Source organism: Lycorma delicatula, chromosome 10 (assembly GCF_047948215.1).
Source record: "Lycorma delicatula isolate Av1 chromosome 10, ASM4794821v1, whole genome shotgun sequence".
NCBI lineage: Eukaryota > Metazoa > Arthropoda > Insecta > Hemiptera > Fulgoridae > Lycorma > Lycorma delicatula.
In genome coordinates, this window is record NC_134464.1 from 100033364 (window position 1) to 100046526 (window position 13163).

Here is a 13163-nt window from a genome sequence, read left to right on the forward strand (position 1 = left end):
GCTTCATCAGGATTCGAAACCGGGACCTCCGGATGAAACGTTGAGTGAGACGTTACCACACCTCCGCGAAGATCAGCAGAGTATTGATTTTAATCTTCATTTAAAAATTTAAGAAATTTACTCTTCACCTTTTTCCTTTGTAAATCTGGGCTTCGGATTTATTATTCTTAATAATATGTCATTTAACATACATTAATTGCGCAAAAACGTTTTTTTTTTTTTTTTTTATACTTTTAATTATACTTTCGAAACCAGTTACTTTTTTTTTTTAATTAATTTTCAGTCTACAATAATGTTTGCTTGTAATTTGGAATAATACTGTTCTTGTTATAAATAAAATGTGAGAATAAAGATATATATAAATTAGGCCATTTAAAATAAACACTCACGCAAACACAGTTTTAGTTTTAATATTTTTTATTTGTAAAAAATCTGATGTGGACGCCAAATCAAGCGCGGGACTCGAATAGGTTACTTTTCCTCAAAATGGTGGGTTTACAAATAGCGCCGCTAGATAGCAGTGCTTGATAGTACTAGATAGGGTACAAAAACTTAATAATTTACTTTAAATAATAAAATTTAAAAGAAAATATATTCAAAAATATACTAGGAAATGTAGAAAATATACTAGGATATGTTGCAAATGTGGCAACAAAGATTTGTTACATAAAACAGAAATAAATTCGATTGATAAAATTTTTATTTTACAATCAGAACTATTTGAACTAATTGATGGAGAAATAAAAAAAAAAAAAGTTAATTTAATAATAATATAAAAAGCGTGTCCACGGATACGATAAAAATCGAGGGTTACACTTACAAAGTAATAAGTGCAATATTATATCACGGATTTTCGATTCGTGAAGGTCTTTATACTAGTTTTATTAAAAAAGTAAAAATATGGTATGAAGTGAATGATATAACTATCAACAAAAAAATTGGCCGATAAATTAAAAAAATGTATGGTTGTACTTGAAATGCAATAATTTTTAGTAATAAATCCATAAGATAACAATCAGTAATTCACACAAAAAAAAAAATAAAAGACTAATCTAACAAAACGCAGTGGTTATCAAAAAAATTACAATTAAATTGTAAACCGTACGGTAAGAGTTTCTCACAGATATCATTTCTTCCGCTCAAAAAACAAAATTTTCTGTAGTATAAATAAAACTGTTTTTAACAAAACGATACTGATATCAAAAAAGGTAAGACACTACATTTCTATTACTAAAATCTGTTTTTCATTTAGAATTTGCTTAAAAAAAATACATGTTAATTATATGTAATAGATAATTTTATAGATAACAAATAATGTTTAAGCGTTTCATATAATAAGCAAAAAATAGAAAAAATTGTTACAAAACTTTTACCGGCTCGATTTCATTTATTAAACGACGAATCATAAGAATTGTATTATTTCTGTAAATGTGAATATGTATTACATATAAATGAAATAGGGCTATAAAATAATATCATAAATGAATCATTCTATTAAAAACAGTAATTATATTTACATTACAGAAATTTTTGTCTTTTGAGCAGAAGAAATGATTTTTGCGAGACTCTTACCGTACGGTTTACAATTTTTCATTGTAATTTTTTTGGATGTCAATATTTATATGAACTTATATATCGTAATAACCCGGCAATGGATTCGTTTCTTCAATTTGTATTTTGTTATTGAAACAATCTTTTTTAAGACTGTCCAAATTTTAAAAATATAACTTTTTTTTTATTTCAGGGTAATTATGACAATATTTACATGATCGTAATATTACGTAATGGCAGGGAATGGATTACTCTTATTTCTTTGTTTGTATTTTGTTATTAAACAAATCTCGAAATCTTTAGAACTGATCTGAACCAATTGCGTACACTTGTAAAATTCGCCTCGTATGTTCGAAGGAACTTGCTTAGACTTCACCTTTTACATTTTCGATCTTTAATTACGTTTTAGTAACTATTCAGAGAAAAATAGTAAAATCATTTTATATAACATTTTAAAAGAAGGGATGATTTAGAAAAATGTAACACTATTTAAGAGATTTTTAATCGCTGAATCTGCTCTTTAATCCATTTTTAATCTTTTAAATTTTTTTACTAATTTCAGTAATAATTTCTTTCACGTTCCTGATTAATTTTTAAAAACTGTCTTTGGTCACAAAGCATGGTATAGTTTGCGTTGGATAAGACAATTTATTTTTATTTTATTACTTGGAGTTATTTATTTAATTTAAAATAACTTTGATTGTTAAGTTCATTTTATTATCTGAAAATATTATTACATGATTTTTTAATAGGTGCGTATTACATCAGATGGATTCATTTTGTTTAATCTCTTGGCTAATACATATTTCTCTTGGAAATTCTTTGCCTTTGATTCCATACATTTTTGCCTTATCTACTGTATATTATTTGGCTTAATAAAAAAAAAAAAATGAAATTTCAAAATGTTTCTGATAATTATTTAAATAGAATGTAAGTATTAATATGATACTAATATAATTATTATAAAATTGTTACAAATGGAAGTAAACTGAAACGAGAAATTTCTTTAAAATAATATTATAAAGGATAAACAAATTTAAAAAAAAGAGGATACTAATGGATAATAAAGTTTTATAAAGTAAAAAAAAAAAATATACAAAAAAAAAAGAAGCAATAAAATGGAGTGGAATTGAGATATCACTAGTGTCAAGGACCTACCTTAATTTTCATTGCATTATGTTATGGTAATAAGGAAATAAATTAAATAGTTTCCTTAAAATACTTAAGCAATTTAATTAATAGCTATTCATTAATTACAAAATAATCTTCTTAAATTTAATAAATGCATTTTAAATATTAATTTAACTACCGACTTTTGAATTAATATTTCATTTTACATCTTAATAGGGATGAACAATTCAAATAAATATTTTTACTTCAATTAATTTTTTAATGAATATGATAATTAAAGAATGTTATTTTTATTTATGCTGCTCTAATTTTCATAACAAAACATATACCGATTTTTTATTAATATTATTTATTTTTATTATATTTTTTTTAAAAATGTAGTTGGCAATAACTGGAAAAAAACTTCTCGGGTTTCTTTTTTATTTTTATTTAGTAACAAGCAACAAGCAGAAACGTTCACAGGTTGTATCATTTATGAGGTTGTTTACATTTAAGACTATTTTTATGTTTGTTTTTGACCGTCTGTCCTGCGGTCTCTTATTGTATTGTCGGCCGGTTACCGTACCGTGGCTGGCCAGAAAGATTTTCCGGTGATTGAGCAGAGCATACGGTCTGGTCAGACCGGAAGGTGTGGTCGGATGCCAGTAATGCATGACTCGCCGTCGGCTCTTTGTCACCTGTATATATATATATATACACACACACCACCGTCGTTGCTGTTACTACTGAATCTTTTTTTTATTTTTCTTTCTTTGGTCTCTCAGTTCCGTCAAGGATGGTCGACATTTGATATAGCTCGGTGACTTCTGGCCCAACAGTCCTTTGCTGTCATGGTCATGTCCATTTCAATCTCAACCGAGCCGCCAGCGTCGTAACTGGATCGACATTTGATTATGATCAATCTATAAATCTGACTAGTAATAATTTAATATTTTATTTATAAAAATGTAGTACTAAGATGATATCACAAAGTATATAATAAATTAAATATTATCGCAAGGAAATAAAGCTTACGGTTAAGTAAACTTAAATACGTGATTCTACTTCTTGACAAATTGTAATGACATTGACGAAGAGATTTAATGAATATTTTAATTTACCATTTGTACACTTTATAACATAGGAAAAATAACATTTTATTATTACGATTAACTACATAATACTCTTTAAAAAAGAAATATTTTTACCGTAATATAAAAAAGAAAATTCCATAATAATAAAGTCATACAATTTCAAACAGATAATTAATTAAATCACGGAGAAAATTATTAATCTCTGGCATGGAATTAAATTACCCTATTTTTTTTCTCGATTCAAAGAAAACTTCCTTACATGCAAGTTTAAAATTAACTACAATATATTGCCAGATTAATAGTATTCGCGGAATAAACGCTGACTACTGATCGCAACAGCATGGAATTTAAATCCTGGGTACAGTAGATTATCTACTGTATGATTCAGATAATGAAACTGTCTACTGTTTCAGATAGAATATATAAACTAGCTTTCAATCTATATATACAGTGATATTTAAGTATGGGAACACTGTATATCGCATTTCTGAGAGGTATTTAGAGGCAGAAAGGAATGGGGTACCATATATTTAAGAATTTCTGCCTTATTGTTGGTTTTTTTAATTTTTTCTGACATCTTGGATTTGCCATATTGAATCAAACTTAATTTTTTTTTAAATAGGAAGGTGAACATATAACACATGATTTCGATTTAAAATTTTACAAGAAAAAAAAGGTGAAACCGGTTTTTTTTTTTTTTTAATGCCTTCGTTATCGAATTAAAGCATTCAAATTTGTAATGACGGAAAAATCGTGATAACAGTAAAACAAACTGCATGAACAATTTTATGTAATGAACAGTGGTTTTACATTCGTAATGCATACAATAACGGACTTTAAACAGTGCTGTAATATTGATAATAATAAACATAACTAATAATTAACAACACAACAATAAATTAAACGGTTATTATTAACTGTTATTATTTATTTTAAACATTAAAATATTTATTTTAAAATTTTAAATGGATATTTTCGATCGTAAATTACGAATGAAATAAATTTTAAAAGCGTACAAATCTACAATAAATATTCAAAGTGCTTCCCCACTACAGCTTGTTAGTGTGCTAATCTTAAATAATATCCGTTTATAACTTGTATCATGTCTGGTGGTACACGAGTAAATTCGTCAGTTATTCTTATTTTAAACTCGTCAATGTCTGAAGGTTTTGTTTTGTAAACATTATGTTTCACGTACCTCCAAAAAAGTAATCCATAGGAGTCAGGTCTCCTCTGAGTTTTGCGACACAAATATTTTGTGTTTTACAATAATTTTCTCCAAAACTACTACAGATAGTGTTCTGGATTGTGATTTATCAATCGTTTAGATAAATAAATGTATGTAACCGTAAAATTTATTCATTAAGCACAAAGAACTTTGGTATGGTTTCATAGTATTCTTGTACGAAAAAGTCAGAGAAAAAACTTTTCGCAAATATATTTGGAAATGTTTCGAGTTTATTTCATAGAAGAAATATAACTGGAAAACCCAACAATTCTGAACCAACGTTTTGTTTTTTTTGGAATTTTTTATTTGTTTTCAATTAAAAATTACGTAGAATACGTATTTATTTTTTTTTTTTTGTTTTTTAGAGATATGAACACAAATAGAAATTTCAAATCAATAAAATAGATGAGAATAAATGAATTAAAAATACAGGGAGTGTCATATAAAACGCAACCCATCAATCACTCATCCATGAAATTACAAAAGTCAAGCTTACTCCCTTACTCGTTACTGAAATGGACTCGTCCAACATCTGAACATCGCGGCGACGCAGTAGAACACTACCGATAGTAACAACAATACAATCATAACGTTCAGTGTTTTGCTAGAGAAAAGATGGTGTTTTCGCCAGATGAACATGTTTTCATTGTTGAGTCGTACTTCAATACGAAATCAGTGGTTGCAGTGCAAGATTTGTTTCGTCATAAGTACCCAGATAAACCAGCTCCTAACAAAACATCGGTATTAAGGTTAGTCGCAAAATTTAGAAAGACCGGTTCTGTTAATAACAAGAAACACAAAAGATCTGCGTCAGTATAGAATACAGATACAGTCACTGAAATCAAAGACCGATTACTCGCCTAGCCAAATAAATCGATCAGACGTTTGTCTACTGAAATTAATTTGTCTAAATCGACTGTTCATCGGGCGACCAAACGATTACAATTACGACCTTATCGCATTCAAACGGTTCATCGACTTCTTGAGCCTGACAAAGAAAAACTGCTATATGTTGTCAACGGTTCCGTCGATTTCTGCGTGAGGGAATTAATGTTATGGATTCGTTATTTTTCACAGATGAAGCACGGTTTCATTTGGATGGCTAAGTAAACAGCCAAAACAGTAGAATTTGGAGTGCTGAAAATCCCCACTTTTATCACGAAAAACAATTACACCCGCAAAAGTTGGACGTGTAGTACGCGATATCGTGGAAGAAAATAATAGGTTTTATTTTTTTCGAGTACACCATTAACGCAGAACGATATCAGGATATTTTATTTCAGTTCATCGCACTCTTGGAAGAGGAAGACAGACACTGCTGGCTACTACAACACGATGCGACATCGCACTACGTAGGTTCAACTTCTGATTTCGTCGAGGAATTCTTTGGTAATCGTGTTATCGGTCGAGGCTTGTGGCCACCAAGATCTCCAGATTTGACTACGGCGGATTTTTTTCTATGGGGTTACTTTAAAGAAAAAACCTACAGCAACAAACCACGAACACTTGAACAATTTAAAGACAATATTTAACAAGCTGTATTAAATATCCGGCCACAAACTTTGAAAAAAGTTGCAAGAAACGCTGTAAAAAGAATTGAGGTTTGTATTCAAGAAGATGGCGGCCACTTCCAACATTTACTCTAAATGTAAGGTAATGGATGGTAATAATAAAAATTACATTTACATTTACACATGACTTTTTATTATTTCAATACCTACCAATATAAGGTTGGGTTGCGTTTTATATGGGACACCCTGTAATTTAAAAAGATTACAAACTGAATAAAAAAGTATTTTGAAAAATTCTTCACAGAAGATAAATTTTATTGCTTTATCCCCTTTATTGTTTGCTTTATATTTCATTAATAAATAATTTAACCTAAATTGTTTTGTTAAATTGTTTTAAAACTTTGGAAATTTTTGAAGCCACTACTAATATTTAGATAAATAAATAATCCATCCTTACGTTGATTGTAAATATTATTTACGGTCGAAAAGTTTTTTACATGCAATTTTTTTTTTGAGTCTGAATATAAGTTAAAATACTGAAAGAAAACTTCTGTATTATTACAAACGCCTAAATAACACTTTAATTAATATTCTATTACACTTCTTGGTATATTAGGAGGATAAATATAACATTTCATCGTTTTTCTATGATTAGTAAGAATTACGGTTAAATTAAAAAAAAATATCGGATTTTTTAGAATTCTATTTTACTAATGTGTACATTGCAATCTGTTCAATTTTTGTTCTTTTAAACTCCGGGACCCCTGTAACGTATTGGTTCAGAGAATTAGATAAATTACAATTTTGTAACTTGTGAAAATTCCATGCCTGACCGGGATTCGAACCCGGGACCTCAGGATAAAAGGCCGAGATGCTCCACTCGCGCTACGGAGGCCGGCGAAATCTGTTCAACTAGCGAATAATAAGCTAAAAAAAAAAAAAAAGAGACGAAAAAAAATTCACCATTCGAATGTGAAATTTAAAAAATATGATCAACACGAAAATCCCCCCAACGGCCCAATGACATGAGGATAATATATATGACATGTAAATAAGTATAGTATAATTTAAACCACCAAAGTACACCGGTCCACTACCTAGTATTCAAATCCGTATAAAACCAACAACCTTTTACTAGGAATTGAACCTTAGAACCTTCAACTTCGAAAATCAGCTGTTGAAGAATTGATTTACAATGCGTTAACCATTAGACCAACACGGTAGGGTAATATATATATATATATATATATATATATATATATATATATATATTGCAATGCTTCGCTATTCCTAGATTCGAGTAATATATATATATATATATATATATATTACTAAATGTAGATTAAATGAAACAGTTGAAAGTTAGATAAAACATTAAAAAACTAAACATTACGAAACTTCACAAATTTAACCTTTTTTTCTCTCTTCCCCATTTCGCCTGTCCATTCACCCTTTTCCTTCCTGCCTTTCACCGTTTTCCCCTTTTAATAGTCTCTCTCTTTCTTTTTCCTTTCACTTTCCTTCACTCTTTTCCCGTTTTTCTTTTCCCCATTTTTCATTTTTCCTTTTCCCCGCGCGTAAATCAGTCAAGTAGTTTTTTTGTCTATAGCGGACACACATACGAAGATTGCCTTTTATATCTATAGAAGAAGAAAGTCTGTTTGTATATGTCTTTCTTTGTTTCGTAAATATCTCAACACCGACGCTGATTAGCGGGTATAGCTTTTGCAAAAATATTTCTTTTCATTTTTTTCACGTAACTAATATATATTCCGATTATGAACCAAATCGGATAATAACAACGATTTTTCGAAATATCTCGACCTCAGTGCCACCTAGCGGGTTCAAACTAATTTAGAAACCTTTGTGAACGTGCCCAAAACAACTCACCAAAGTTTCATCGCTATCGGATTAACGGTTTACGAAGGCATAAGAGATACAGACAGACAAACATTCATTGTCCCTTTTTCTGTTTAGCCTCCGGAACCACCGTAAGTTATTACTTCTGAGAATGACATGTATAAGTGTAAATAAAGTATAGGTTTGTACAGTTTCAGGTTGACCATTCCTGAGATATGTTGTTAATTGAAACTCAATCCACCAAAGAACACCGGTATCCATGATCTAGTATTAAAATCCGTATAAAAGTAACTGCTTTTAATAGGATTTGAACCTTGAACTCTCGACTTCGAAATCAGCTGATTTCCGATAACGAGTCAACACTAGACCAACCCCAGTGACTCGTGGCCTAGTGGTGACCCACTGGGTTGGTCTAGTGGTAGTAGTATATTTATGAAAACTTTTACATATTTCAAAATAGCATTTTAATGGTTAGGATTACGTTACATTTATTTTTGACAAAAAAAAAGATGTGTAGTAACATTTTTTATAATGTTAATACTTTTTAAGGTAATTTAAGAATAATGAATTTTAATTAAAATGTTAATGTAGACCTGATTCGTCTCTGCAAGGTAATTTTTTTATTATTATTATTATTATTTATTAAAAAAAATAAATAAATAGAAATCAAGTTTTTACTACATCAGTTTGTTTTTTTAATAAATGTTAAAATATATATTTTTAAATTGTTTTCGTAAGCTTTTTTTAATAATTAAAAAAAAATAACTTCCTTTTTTTCCTTCATCCTTAACACAATTCAGGAGTTGTTGGATATAATGTTCCTCTCTCAAACCGGTTTTTTTATTTGATAATATGAACCCCTTTGATATCGTTGAGGAACTGTGTACTTAATCATCCTCTTCCAAACTTTTCCTCATGTAGAATATTCCTTTTACAAGGATTATTCTTTTCCTTTCAACAATCGTTGATTATTTCTTCAAATGGTGTGATGGATCAAGATAAATAAATTAAAAAATGACCATCCCAGTTTTTCACTTCTATAAATCTTTGATTTTCTTCTGTTTTCCTGGGGTCTTCGACATTTGCTCTCCTAGTAGTGCATAGTATTGATACAGCTTGACGCTAACACAACTTGTTGAAGGTCTTGCGTTTTTTTCATTTTCAGCAGTATCCAAGTTTTAAAGCTATAATCAAACAAAGCTTTTTTAATAAAAAGTGTTGGAAGTTAATACTTTTTTTTAAGGTTTCCGATCAACTTGAAAGTATAACATTTTTATTTTATTTTCCTTCATATAAAACGAGATTTCCCAACTATCTTGTTTGTTTTACTTGGGCCAAATATTAATTTTTTTTATCTTTCATTTTTTTATATATATTTATTTCTAATAATTTCTTTGTTCCACTGAGGATGATAGTTTAAGAACAAAAATGCGTATATAGTTTTAGCATTTTATTCATTTTGAAACGGTTCTTAAGTTGTATAGGCTACATTATAAAAACCTACTAATTTAAATCGTATAGATTATTTTTTCATAAGTTACAACCAAAATTGATTTAAAAGAATAGTATTTATAGAAATTTAATTGACAAATAAAAGTTTAAGTACAATAGAATAGAGCATTCTTTTCATAATACATTCGAAAAATTACAAATAAAACAACAAAATTATACTTTGAATTTCAAGTATAAATAACTAATGATTTATTTTAGGATCATTGCGAGTCTATTTATAAACGTATGCTGATAAATCTCAACAGTTTTTCCCTCTTAAAAATTTCGTCAGGGTCACATTATGGTAGGAGAATTTGAATGTAAATTGATGAGCGAGATAGACAGAGTGATGAGCAGCATTGTAAGTGAGAAAGAGATAAAAAAAAAACTATTAAATAAGGACGGAAAAGACTTGCACATGTTTCTACGTCGCTCCAGCTTTGTTTAAACATATGTTCCTGATCGGCTTTCTGGACTCGTTTACTATCTCCTCATGTCACCCACACAGACACTTTTTATTTCAACTTTACATAATTACATACGGGTTTTTATGCCGGTTAAAAGATACAGACCCGGAGAATTTTTAATTAAGGACATTTCTCTTTCTTTTTTTATCTCCCCCTAAATCCTTCTTTGGAAATCTGTTAGGATAATAATTATTTCTTTTTTTTTTGAGGGACTTTTATTTCTTCTTTTTTTGATTTCCTTTAAAATTATGATAATAATTAAATGAAAATTTTAATTAATTATACAATAATATTATCCGTGTATTTTTTATAATACATTTCTTTTGATTATTTCATATTGTAAATTTACGTTCAGTTTTTTCTTGCTTTCCTTTTTATTAGTACTCATATATTTGATTTTTACTTTTAATTCTCGTTTAACAAGACGAGATGAGCATTTATTTACAGCACAACCAAAGTTAAATGGAAAATTTAAACAAATAATTTAGAGTTTTTTTTTTTATTCTATATACTCTCTCTTTCTCTCTCTCTCTCTCTGTGTGTGTGTGTGTGTGTGTGTGTGTATATATATATATATATATATATATATGCATGCTGTGTTTTACGTTATATGTACAATTTTAATTTTAGTGACTTTTAAAACCAATAATAGAAGATTTTCCAAGAAAAGCTTTATAGGTTAATAACTAACTATAAATTCGTCCTTCAACCTACAATTCATTAAAGATGTATCACCGGAAAATCATTTTTGATTACACTTGGTTGGCTTTTTGTGACCTAGTTCATCCTGATTTAAGCCAATTTATTTATTTATTTACCTCATTACCGTATTTTATTTATTTTCTATAATTTATAATTTACCATTCTGTGTGGGAGATAAGTCCAACAAGATGGTTGTTAGAAAACTTTTTTTTGTGGTTCCTAAATATTTTGAGTAAATGATGACGAATGTTGTTGTATATGTTATGGGTTAAATACTGGAAAGTATACTGAAAAATCGTATAAATAACTTAGCGTAGAAGATTATTTGTTTAGAGTAATCTGATGTATCTCTTTTAATAAAATAAATAATCGGTTAAGAAAAATTTAATTTGACAAATTTCAAGCATAAAAAGTAGTCTAGCAAAATGCATCTTAGCAGAGCAGAATATAAATTATTTATAAAAAATTATTTTCATTTACTTAGAGCGTATTGTTTTTTTTCTTTTCCACAATGTTTAACGGTTTTCCAGAGATCTCCGTCTCCATAGAATATAAGTCCAAGGGAAACAATAACATCTGGAAAATTTCGATATTCTCCGGTGAATGTAGACACATACCAAATACGTCAGTAAAAGACTGAAATATTTGCTTACATAATTTGGGTATTTAACGTTAATTATATGAGATTAGCTAGCGAAACGAGCGCAGGTTATGTTTGGCTTAAATTTAAACTTCCTTTTTTTACGAGAGTTTCTTGTCTATTTATCTTAGAGATTGGTATTAGGTGATTTTTTTTTTTAATCTCTAGTTATCGTTTTGAAGCCCAACAGAACTTATCTCTGTTTATCGTTATATACCGAAAAAATCCGAATAAATAAACATTTCGGTCTCTCACCGATGTATTTGGTAAGTGTCAACCACTCACCGGAGAATGTTGACATTCCCTAATTTTGATATTTCACGGTAACATATATATATATATATATACATGTATGCGCATACATGTCGCATTGGAATCCTTACGTTACTGAGAGTGTCATAGGACTTCTTTTTTTTTTGTTTAACCTCCGGGACCACCGATAGGTATTGCTTCAGAGGATGAAATGAATAACAATAGCGTGTGAAAACGCCATGCCTGGCCGGGATTCAAACCCGGGACCTCCGGATAAACTGCCGAGACGCGACCACTCCCGCCAAGGAGGCCGGCGGAGTGTCATATGTATATAATTTATATATTTAAATAATTTTTTTTTAAATTTGAAAACAATTTTACTAAATCCTAAATACTAACTAAAAATATATTAAGTAAAAATACAATATAATAAAAATACAAAAACTATATACAAAATTGTCACCCGCACACTCTTTAATATATATATTGTTATATAAAGAGGAACAGGGTTTTTTTTCTGTTCGGTATAAATAACAAAACTACCCGACCTATGGCTAATAAATATTTAACAATGTTTCTTGGCATAACTGAAAAGAATTTTGGATATATTTCTTCATCTCGGAAAAAAGTATATATATATATATATATATATATTTGGAGCGTAGCTATATATGGAAGTGAAACTTGGATGATCGGAGTACCTGAGAAAAAAACATTAGAATCTTTTGAAATGTGGTGGTACAGGAGAATGTTAAAAATCAAATGGGTGGATAAGGTGACAATTGAAGAGGTATTGCGGCAAATCGATGAAGAAAGAAGCATTTGGAAAAATATTGTTAGAAGAAAGGAGAGACTTATAAGTCACATATTAAGGCATCCTGGAATAATCGCTTTAATATTGGAGGGACAGGTAGAAGGGAAAAAATGTGCAGGAAGGCAACGTTTGGAATATGTAAAACAAGTTGTTAGGGATGTAGGATGTAGGGGGTATACCGAAATGAAACGACTAGATACGGAATTTTGGAGGGCTGCATCAAACCAGTCAAATAACTGAAGACAAATATATATATATATATATATGTCGTAGTGGAGGTTTGTGCCAGTTGAATATATATATATATATATATATATGTCGTAGTGGAGGTTTGTGCCAGTTGAAGCGCCAATTTTAATGAATTGAATTAATGAACTGCGAACAGTGTATGAACTGAATGGTTCAAAACAATCGAATGATTAATATTACATAATAATAGAGTT